Genomic DNA, 12,551 nt, shown 5'->3' with positions numbered 1-12,551 from the left:
CACATCAGAGACACCATGTGCAGTAATGTGCTCATAAAGCCCTATAGACCAAAAACACACAAGTGCGCGCTTCTTTTTCCCATTTTGCCCTTAGACCCCGGTTTGAACACAGCTCCTCTGTAAAAATGAGCCACAGAGTACAGTAGCAGACAGAGGGGGGGCCTCTCTGGTGGCCCTCACCCCCACAGCTCTCACTCCAAGAGGTTAGAAGGCTTCAAGAACAAAAAAAAAGAATAAAATCTCCAGCATGAGATTCCCATCGTAAATATGACATCTTTACAGAGAAGGTAGCACATTTCTTTAGTGTTTTCACAGGTCAAGAGGTTATTTTAAGTTAATGACGTGGTTGAATTTTGTTTCCCCCTTTAGCTTAAATTTGCACACATTTAGAGAATGATTCATGTTCTTACGCAGATCCTGGTCCGTTAGATGTGTCTGTCGTCACTCTCTTTAATTTATTCCTCACTAAGGAGCTGCATCATCCTTACACACAGACGCTCACTCAGACTTAATCAGGATCCCGCCATTCCGCCCCCTTGCTGAACCTTATAGAACCAGTGAATGACTTATATGACACTGCAGCTCAAAACCTCAAACAACAATGAGACTTTTGTCCACAGCGGGTATATGTTCGGAACTTAGAAGGTTTTTACGGTGACATTGTTGCCACCCTGTCACCCTTGTTCTCCTCTGCGGTGTCCTTTCGTTTTACTGACATGCCTGGAGTTTCTCTTTTAATAATTACTTTAAAAAAACAGAGAAGTTGAGTCACAAGTGCAGATTTCAAAAACTTGTTCAGAAAGACAAACAGTGGCGTCTTTATTCCAAGATTGGGTCAAAAGGTTGGAGCTAAAGGTTCCTCCATTTGATCCAATCACTGTGATGCATACTTCACATTAACATTGTAGAAATGTAATTGTTTACACTTAAAAATATGTTGTTTATCAGTTACATGTTCTTCTTAATGTTTCCATGACATCAATATCCTAAAGTTCATTGATTGCATTGTGTCTGGTGTCTAGTTGCTGTTCTCCATGCGGCTGTGTTGCATTATCGCAGTTCATAAGTTCATCTTTTAATTCCTTAAAATCTTCCAGTTTAGCTGTTCTGTATATTTTAGCAGCAAGGTGTTTTCGCTGTTCTGTATTTATGCGCTATACATAACATGTGTGTTTTTAAATAAAAGCAGTGGGAGCTTTATCTGCTTAACATTTCTGTGAAATCAAGTGACTGCAGGAGAATCGTTTTACATGTTGTCAAATATAAACAGGAACCCCCTATGGTGAGAACAAGCAAAGAGAGCATAAAGTTAGAAGTTGAGCTAACAAATACTAAAGACTTAAAGAAAAGAGATAAAATTAAACAGATTAATGAAAGATGGTATCTATGTCCTCCAGCAGCCTAAACCTATAGCAGCATAACTATAGAGATAGCTCAGGATAACCTGAGCCACTCTAACTATAAGCTTTTTAAAAAAGGAAAGTTTTAAGACTTATCCTAATAGTAGACAGGGCGTCTGCCTCACAGGCCAAAACTGATTGTTGATTCCACAGGATAGGAACATGATAGTTTCCTGTTTCCTTGAACGGGGCAGCCTTTCAAAGTTGCCTTTTGTATCTCTGCTTCTTTCTGTATCTCTGCTTCTGTCTCCTTGAACCCCAGTCGGCCTTGGCAGATGGCCGCTCACACTGAGCCTGGTTCTACTGGAGGTTTCTTCCTGTTAAAGGGGAGTTTTTCCTCTCCACTGTCGCTACAAGCATGCTTAGTGTGAAGGATTGCATTTGAGTCAATGCAGTCAACTGGTGTTCCTTAGATTGAAAACTTTGAATCAATTTGACTGCATGATCTGGTTGAACTGTAAAGTGCCTTGAGATGACATGTTGTGAATTGGAGCTCTAAAAATTAACTAATTGAATTAATTGTACAGCAGTTTTCAGTTATTTCCTTCAGGTCTGGATTTTGACTTGGCCATTCTAACATAGGATATGTTTATTTGAGAACCATTCCACTGTAGATTTTGCTTTATGTTTTGGATCGTTGTCATAATGGAAGATAAATCTCCATCCCAGTCTCAGGTCTTTTGCAGCCTCTAAAATGTTTTCTTCTAGAATAGTCCTGGATTTAGCTCCATCCATCTTCCCATCAGTTTGGACCATCTTTCCTGTCCCTGCAATAGAAAAGCAGGCCCAAACCATGATGGTGCCACCACCATATCTGACAGTGGTGATGGTGTGTTCAGAGTGACGAGCTGTGCTACTTCTTTACAATATACAATTTTTTTATTGTTCCAAAAAAGTTTGATTTTGGTTTCAACTGACCAAAGCACCTTCTTACACATGCTTGCTGTGTCTCCCAGGTGGATTGTGGCAAACTTTAAAAAATACTTTTTATGGCTACCTCTAAAAAATGGCTTTCCTCCATAAAGTCTCCCAGCTCAGCTGTAGATCTCTGCAGTTCATTCAGAGGGATCATGGGCCTCTTGGCTGCATCTCTAATCAGTCTCCTCGTTGTTGGAGCTGAAAGTAGAGGGACAACCAGGTCCTACTAGATTAGCAGTGGTCTAATAGTCCTTCCATTTTAATATTATCGCTTGAACAGCGCTCCTTGAGAGGTTTAAAGCTTGCTAAATCTTTTCGTATCCAAATTTAGCTTTAAACTTCTCCACAATAGTATCTCAGACCTGCCTGGTGCGATCCTTGTTCCTCATGATGTTCTCTGAGCTTTAAACAGACTTATGAGACTATAAGAGAGCCGGTGCATTTATACAGAAGCTAGATTACAAAAAGGTGGATTCTATTTATCATCATCAGTCATTTAGGTAAACAATGAGTCATTCAGAGATCCTCACTGAAATTCTGCAGAGAGTTCTGCACTGAAACGTAAAGGGGACGACACTTTTTGCACGCCCCTTTCTTCAGGTTTTATATTTATTTACCGTAAAAGGTTTAAAAATATTCATTAAAATTCGTCTCACTTGATGAATATGTCCCACTTGTTGTTGATTCTGCACAAAAAACTTAAAATTTGAGATCTTTATATTTGAAGCCTGAAATGTGGCAAAAGGTCAAAATGGGGCCAAATACTTTCACAAGCTACTGTATGTATATATCCCATATTCATATTTATATGAATATTAAAAGTGTGTGTGTGGGGGGGCTTTCAGCCTTCTCTGACACCGAGGGAAAAAAAGGACATTTAACCACCTTTTCCCCTAAAATACCTACTGACTTCATCTACAGCAGCATTAAACTCCAGGAATTTCAATGGCTGCAAAGAAGTAAACAAATAATATACTGATAACAACAACACCTAATATTGATATAATGTGAATAGAAAAGGACTAAAAAAATAATACATTTTCAAAACCCATAAAAAAAAATAAAATATACACTCATATGCATTATGTCTATGTTGCACAACAGCAGCTCATAGAGTGTGAACCATAGGTGAAAAGAGAGAGAGAGAGAGAGTTGGTCTTTGTCCATTCTGGTTAAAATGAAACTTACTACAGCATGGCTCTCTCAGATTATCTCAGTACGTCCAATCAGAGAGATTAATGGTCACAAACTGCCGGTCTCTGTGTTTGCGATCTGATATCTGTAAGATGATCTCCTGTTTCTGACGTCTGGAGTAGTTTTTCTTTTGTTTTTATTTGATGACATATGACTCTCTCTTGTTTTTAAATCACTTGAATCATATTGGATAGCATATATAAGTATTTGTCAATATACTCAACTCTGGCCACACATTTCCAGTTGAGTTTAGGTCTGAAAATGATTCTTCAGTTCTAACCCATAAATATGCTTTGATCTATGCTATCCTTATGGAGTTTAGGCTGTATGTTTTGGGTTGTTGTCCTGCTGCGAGGTGCAACTCAACCCTAATCTAATCTCTTACATCTTCTTATGGCAGATTTTATATTTTCTACAGTTGTTTTCTTTCCTGAACATTACTCTCCATGTCTAAACATTCAGTCTAGATGGACAGACATGTGCAGTGCTCTTAGAGATATATATATTTTTATAAACAAAATTGCTGTGTTCTCTGGATTTAATACTTTGGATAATACTTTGTATTTATAGTGAAATTAGGTTAACTCTGTTTACTAATCAGGTGACTTCTAAGGGAAAATAATCCCACTGATTTCTATGTCTGGGTGAAGAGGACAAGGAGGCTAAAAAACGAAGCCCAGAACACTTTGTTTAAATTTGAATACAAATAAAATCTTTAAAAATCACCTCATTTTTTTAATAAAAAAAAGGTTACATATTTTAGACAATGTGAATGACAAGAAACAGTGTAAAATAAGTCAGGAAGAGGTTGCAGGTGTTTTTATTTCACCAAATCTCACTTCTCTGTATCTTCTTATTACAAAAATCCAGAATATTCTCAAAACTTGCAAAAACATACATTTTTGTATATATATATTTTTTTGTCTTTTAACATGGTCAGTATTATTTGCTGGGAATTGTTTACAGCCTTTCACAGTACATTCACATTTGAAAGCAGCAGCAGGTGAAGCTGAATCTATGCAGACTGATAACACATCACTTAACAAACTCCACATGTTCATACCAGCGTAATAATCACACTGTTCATCTTTTTTTAAGCTTTTTTTGCACTTCCTTTACAAAGAAATAACACCAACACAATCATCTGTAAATATATACGTTTTTGACTTTTCTGTTTCCATCGTAAAAAAAAACAAAAATAACCTTCTATATTCAAACTGTCTAAATGTAGTATTTTTTTTAGCTCCTCTACATCTTTGCAGAGATAATATTAGGTGTGTGACTTCCTGCTTTATTCTTAATGTTCCATTTCCTTTTTTGGAGCAATCTGCAGCACAGGCAAAAAGAAACAGCAAAAAGAAAAACAAAGTTTTTGCCTTTCTTTGTGCCTCTTTCCTGTGATTGTCCACTTATTTAGGTCACAGGAATCAGACAGGCTTAAAAGAGTCACAATTCAGACTTAGGGAACAAGACAAAAAAAATATGATCTCTTGTACCAGCAGAGCAGAGAGAGAATTGGAAGAGGAAGTTCATCTCTGTGAGGGAGGAAGTGAGGAGGTGAAGTCAGGACCTTGCAGGGACAAAACAAAAATTGTTTTTAAAAAATTAGGAAACATTTTTCCATTCTTAGTTGTCTAGACATTTCTGTCCTTTTTTAAGACTAAAACTACTTGAACATGCATAATCTCATCTCCTTAAAAAAGGTTTAAGACCTGAAGTTCCTGTATAGATTCTTTCAAATAAAATTATTTCACAGTGAATGCTCTAAAAGATCACCCCTTCCTTCTTAAGCCTGTCGTTTATGCCATTAGAACCCTGTAGTTTAGACACACAGACACACGTGCCTTTATTTTTAGGCGAGCAGATTGATGACATAGATTAGGACCTTTTATTTCCTTTAGGTATAGATCTGAGAAAGAAGAAAGAAAGAGTGAGATTCTCTTTCAAAATCTGATGAGTATAAGGGGCTTGCCCACGCAGAAGCTAAAAATAAACAGGGGTGGTCTTTAGGCTCAGAGGTGAGGGAATCGCAGTTTCTGGGGTTTCTAAATGCAGAACACGCAGATCTGTGCTCAAAGTACAAAAGCGAAAGGGGTTGTTGCTTTAACTTACCGCAGAGTTGAAACGGGAGGAGGAAATACAGCCGTGTTTTAGCTGAAGTTTGTTTTAGACGCATGAAGTGCAGCTGACAGCTGTCAAACTTCCTCAACATGAAAAGGGAAACCTGTCCCAGATCACAGTCATTAAATGTCTGAAAGAATTGTTTGAAGAGCAGTTTTCTTCAGGCTGTAAAGCAAACGTCTTTTAAGTTAAATAATTTTACTGTAATGAAGGTACAGTACATGTATAAAACATTAGAATACCACAAAAACGTTCACAAACAACTGGTCCATCTTTTTCGAAAGTGTAACTCATATATTTTATAGATTCATACACATAGAGGGAAATATTTGGAAAAAATACAAATTATCACTTATAATTTTTATGATTTATGGCTTGAAAATTAAGAAAACATAAAATGCAGTGTCCTGAAATATGTAAACATAGTAAAAGATGAACAGAAAAGCCAGTCGTCTTCTAATTATGCCGATTTCTATGAACTATATCCTTGGTTGGTTCAGTATTTGCATATATTAGTACATTAATGCAGTGTGGCATTGTGGTTCTTTTGAATTGAAACTCATGTTCCTGTAATAGCACATCTACATTGTCGACTCCGTACACGCCGTATGTCGACGTGTGCCAGCGTACTTCAGCTTGTTCATACCTTAAACAAAACTTACCCATAACTTATCCAACATATGCCAGTGTTTTTGCCAGATTTTCCGTACGCCAGGCCTATACTAGTCTAAATCGTCAAGGAGTGTCCGGGGCTCTACCCTTGTGTGCACACTCCTTTACTCCTTTAGTTTATTTATATATTACAATATCACAACACATGTTATCTCAAGGCACTTTACAGAGACAATTCAACCAATCCTGCACACCAAGCATGCTTGTAGCGACAGTGGAGAGGAAAAAATCACCGTTGACAGGGCGAAAACCTCCAGCAGAACCCATCAGCAATTACTTTTTGGTGTTCTGTGACGATTACTGGGGGACCACAAAGCAGAGACAGATTCTGAAAGCAGCCTTAAGAGTTTATTGGCAAAAAAGTTTGGAGCAAAGAGTGGTGGCAGGGAGCTGGTCCACCTGATTAGATGGAGTTAATCAAGACATCAAGAAGTGGCAGGTTAGTATTACAGATTAAAGATAGTCCAGTCAAAGAAAACAAATCAGGATCAAAGTCTAATGCAGCTCTACCAAACAGGACAGAATGGTGTGGCAGCATGGTGCTGAGACAACCAGGCTTTTCAAACAGAGGGTGGATGAGCTGATGGAATGCAGGTGTCTCAGTCCACAGTACCACAGTGCAACAAGCCACGCCCCCTGGCAAAACACTGCTCCGCTGAAAATCAAAAGAGAGAGAGAGATCCACAAACCAAACCACAACATTTGCTAGTTATTCCCTTGTGTGACAGATAAAATTTAGAGGCTCAAGAACCCTTTGCAGTTGCTTTACTTAAATAAGCATCATATTATACATTTTTACAATTTTCACATTATTTAAAAAACACTCAATTTTTGTTTTTTACTTTCTGTGAGCCATAATTATCTAAATTATAGGAAAAAAATCTGTATTTGCACTGTGTGTAATACATCTGTAGGCTATAATATATATGGATTTTGTTTTCTGCCCTGAATAACAACAAATACTGAACTGGCTCACGATATTAGAGTTACAAGATTTTGGACGTATTTGTAAATCCCTACCTCTATTAAAAGTTTTTATTTTTATTTTCTTGCATAGTAGGCAGGCTGCACATAGGGTGACACTGCTGCCTTGCAGCAAGGAGGTTTTGAGTTCGATTCCTGGCCTGGGGTCTTTCTGCATGGAGTTTGCATGTTCTCCCTGTGCATGTGTGGGTCTCTCCGGGTACTCCTCCTCCCCCAGTCCAAAAACATGACTGTTAGGTTAATTGGCTCCTCTAAATTCTTCTTAGGTGTGAGTGTGTGTGAATGGTTGTTTGTCCTGTTTGTCTCTATGTTGCGCTGCGATGGACTGGCGACCTGTCAAGGGTGTCCAGCTGGGTGGCTGGAGATAGGCACCATCGCCCTTCAGGACCCCAGCTGGGATTAAGCGTGACAGAAAATGGATGGATGGGCATAGATGGCATTTAAACACAGTCTTAGGGATTGTTAGGGATTTGTAAGGTCGTTCCAGAGGCTAAAATCAGGCAGCTTTGGTGTGTTTGAAATCATTGCTCTACTGTAGCTCCAAGTTGCCTCAATGTTTATAAAGAATCTGGCTGCCTGTTTGAGATCAAATTTAGAAATGTAGATTAAGTCATTCTTCTTGGCTAATGCAATTATCTTGTTCACTACATCCGCCAACAATCTCTGAAACGACCCCACACCATGATGTCAGCCAACGATAGCATCATCTGTGTAAAAAATAGAATGACAAAACTACTGGGGATTTTTAAGGTGGCGACATTGGATATGAAACATCTACATTCCTCTGATATTTTTGTTTTACTTTTGAGATACTGGAATCATGAATAGAAAGAGATGTCACTGTTAAGACTAGCAAAGTTTGTTTTGTATCACTTTTAACTCCCATGTTGGTATAAAACAAAAAAAAAAACAAATAAAGAACACAGATTGATCTTTATGTTTACATTTTCCTTTACTTGACGTCTTGATCTTCCCTCTTGAGGTTTTATAGTCCTATTAATTGTCAAATTTGCAACTGTGTTTTATAATAATAAATATTTTTTGATTATTTTTATACTTTTCCTTCAGATGTTCAGCTNACCATCTTTCCTGTCCCTGCAATAGAAAAGCAGGCCCAAACCATGATGGTGCCACCACCATATCTGACAGTGGTGATGGTGTGTTCAGAGTGACGAGCTGTGCTACTTCTTTACAATATACAATTTTTTTATTGTTCCAAAAAAGTTTGATTTTGGTTTCAACTGACCAAAGCACCTTCTTACACATGCTTGCTGTGTCTCCCAGGTGGATTGTGGCAAACTTTAAAAAATACTTTTTATGGCTACCTCTAAAAAATGGCTTTCCTCCATAAAGTCTCCCAGCTCAGCTGTAGATCTCTGCAGTTCATTCAGAGGGATCATGGGCCTCTTGGCTGCATCTCTAATCAGTCTCCTCGTTGTTGGAGCTGAAAGTAGAGGGACAACCAGGTCCTACTAGATTAGCAGTGGTCTAATAGTCCTTCCATTTTAATATTATCGCTTGAACAGGGCTCCTTGAGAGGTTTAAAGCTTGCTAAATCTTTTCGTATCCAAATTTAGCTTTAAACTTCTCCACAATAGTATCTCAGACCTGCCTGGTGCGTTCCTTGTTCCTCATGATGTTCTCTGAGCTTTAAACAGACTTATGAGACTATAAGAGAGCCAGTGCATTTATACAGAAGCTAGATTACAAACAGGTGGATTCTATTTATCATCATCAGTCATTTAGGTAAACAATGAGTCATTCAGAGATCCTCACTGAAATTCTGCAGAGAGTTCTGCACTGAAACGTAAAGGGGACGACACTTTTTGCACGCCCCTTTCTTCAGGTTTTATATTTATTTAAAAGGTTTAAAAATATTCATTAAAATTTGTCTCACTTGATTAATATGTCCCACTTGTTGTTGATTCTGCACAAAAAACTTAAAATTTGAGATCTTTATATTTGAAGCCTGAAATGTGGCAAAAGGTCAAAATGGGGCCAAATACTTTCACAAGCTACTGTATGTATATATCCCATATTCATATTTATATGAATATTAAAAGTGTGTGTGTGGGGGGGCTTTCAGCCTTCTCTGACACCGAGGGAAAAAAAGGACATTTAACCACCTTTTCCCCTAAAATACCTACTGACTTCATCTACAGCAGCATTAAACTCCAGGAATTTCAATGGCTGCAAAGAAGTAAACAAATAATATACTGATAACAACAACACCTAATATTGATATAATGTGAATAGAAAAGGACTAAAAAAATAATACATTTTCAAAACCCATAAAAAAAAATAAAATATACACTCATATGCATTATGTCTATGTTGCACAACAGCAGCTCATAGAGTGTGAACCATAGGTGAAAAGAGAGAGAGAGAGAGAGTTGGTCTTTGTCCATTCTGGTTAAAATGAAACTTACTACAGCATGGCTCTCTCAGATTATCTCAGTACGTCCAATCAGAGAGATTAATGGTCACAAACTGCCGGTCTCTGTGTTTGCGATCTGATATCTGTAAGATGATCTCCTGTTTCTGACGTCTGGAGTAGTTTTTCTTTTGTTTTTATTTGATGACATATGACTCTCTCTTGTTTTTAAATCACTTGAATCATATTGGATAGCATATATAAGTATTTGTCAATATACTCAACTCTGGCCACACATTTCCAGTTGAGTTTAGGTCTGAAAATGATTCTTCAGTTCTAACCCATAAATATGCTTTGATCTATGCTATCCTTATGGAGTTTAGGCTGTATGTTTTGGGTTGTTGTCCTGCTGCAAGGTGCAACTCAACCCTAATCTAATCTCTTACATCTTCTTATGGCAGATTTTATATTTTCTACAGTTGTTTTCTTTCCTGAACATTACTCTCCATGTCTAAACATTCAGTCTAGATGGACAGACATGTGCAGTGCTCTTAGAGATATATATTTTTTTATAACCAAAATTGCTGTGTTCTCTGGATTTAATACTTTGGATAATACTTTGTATTTATAGTGAAATTAGGTTAACTCTGTTTACTAATCAGGTGACTTCTAAGGGAAAATAATCCCACTGATTTCTATGTCTGGGTGAAGAGGACAAGGAGGCTAAAAAACGAAGCCCAGAACACTTTGTTTAAATTTGAATACAAATAAAATCTTTAAAAATCACCTCATTTTTTTAATAAAAAAAAGGTTACATATTTTAGACAATGTGAATGACAAGAAACAGTGTAAAATAAGTCAGGAAGAGGTTGCAGGTGTTTTTATTTCACCAAATCTCACTTCTCTGTATCTTCTTATTACAAAAATCCAGAATATTCTCAAAACTTGCAAAAACATACATTTTTGTATATATATATTTTTTTGTCTTTTAACATGGTCAGTATTATTTGCTGGGAATTGTTTACAGCCTTTCACAGTATCAGCATCGTCACATTTGAAAGCAGCAGCAGGTGAAGCTGAATCTATGCAGACTGATAACACATCACTTAACAAACTCCACATGTTCATACCAGCGTAATAATCACACTGTTCATCTTTTTTTAAGCTTTTTTTGCACTTCCTTTACAAAGAAATAACACCAACACAATCATCTGTAAATATATACGTTTTTGACTTTTCTGTTTCCATCGTAAAAAAAAACAAAAATAACCTTCTATATTCAAACTGTCTAAATGTAGTATTTTTTTTAGCTCCTCTACATCTTTGCAGAGATAATATTAGGTGTGTGACTTCCTGCTTTATTCTTAATGTTCCATTTCCTTTTTTGGAGCAATCTGCAGCACAGGCAAAAAGAAACAGCAAAAAGAAAAACAAAGTTTTTGCCTTTCTTTGTGCCTCTTTCCTGTGATTGTCCACTTATTTAGGTCACAGGAATCAGACAGGCTTAAAAGAGTCACAATTCAGACTTAGGGAACAAGACAAAAAAAATATGATCTCTTGTACCAGCAGAGCAGAGAGAGAATTGGAAGAGGAAGTTCATCTCTGTGAGGGAGGAAGTGAGGAGGTGAAGTCAGGACCTTGCAGGGACAAAACAAAAATTGTTTTTAAAAAATTAGGAAACATTTTTCCATTCTTAGTTGTCTAGACATTTCTGTCCTTTTTTAAGACTAAAACTACTTGAACATGCATAATCTCATCTCCTTAAAAAAGGTTTAAGACCTGAAGTTCCTGTATAGATTCTTTCAAATAAAATTATTTCACAGTGAATGCTCTAAAAGATCACCCCTTCCTTCTTAAGCCTCGCTTTTATGCCATTAGAACCCTGTAGTTTAGACACACAGACACACGTGCCTTTATTTTTAGGCGAGCAGATTGATGACATAGATTAGGACCTTTTATTTCCTTTAGGTATAGATCTGAGAAAGAAGAAAGAAAGAGTGAGATTCTCTTTCAAAATCTGATGAGTATAAGGGGCTTGCCCACGCAGAAGCTAAAAATAAACAGGGGTGGTCTTTAGGCTCAGAGGTGAGGGAATCGCAGTTTCTGGGGTTTCTAAATGCAGAACACGCAGATCTGTGCTCAAAGTACAAAAGCGAAAGGGGTTGTTGCTTTAACTTACCGCAGAGTTGAAACGGGAGGAGGAAATACAGCCGTGTTTTAGCTGAAGTTTGTTTTAGACGCATGAAGTGCAGCTGACAGCTGTCAAACTTCCTCAACATGAAAAGGGAAACCTGTCCCAGATCACAGTCATTAAATGTCTGAAAGAATTGTTTGAAGAGCAGTTTTCTTCAGGCTGTAAAGCAAACGTCTTTTAAGTTAAATAATTTTACTGTAATGAAGGTACAGTACATGTATAAAACATTAGAATACCACAAAAACGTTCACAAACAACTGGTCCATCTTTTTCGAAAGTGTAACTCATATATTTTATAGATTCATACACATAGAGGGAAATATTTGGAAAAAATACAAATTATCACTTATAATTTTTATGATTTATGGCTTGAAAATTAAGAAAACATAAAATGCAGTGTCCTGAAATATGTAAACATAGTAAAAGATGAACACAAAAGCCAGTCGTCTTCTAATTACGCCGATTTCTATGAACTATATCCTTGGTTGGTTCGGTATTTGCATGTATTAGTACATTAATGCAGTGTGGTATTGTGGTTCTTTTGAATTGAAACTCATGTTCCTGTAATAGCACATCTACATTGTCGACTCCGTACTGGCCGTATGTCGACGTGTGCCAGCGTACTTCAGCTTGTTCATACCTTAAACAAAACTTACCCATAACTTATCCAACATATGCCAGTGTTTTTGCCAGA

This window comes from Cyprinodon variegatus, unplaced genomic scaffold (genome assembly GCF_000732505.1).
Source record: "Cyprinodon variegatus isolate N-32 unplaced genomic scaffold, C_variegatus-1.0 Scaffold767, whole genome shotgun sequence".
Classification (NCBI taxonomy): Eukaryota; Metazoa; Chordata; class Actinopteri; order Cyprinodontiformes; family Cyprinodontidae; genus Cyprinodon; species Cyprinodon variegatus.
Note: the sequence above shows the minus strand (reverse complement) of the source record.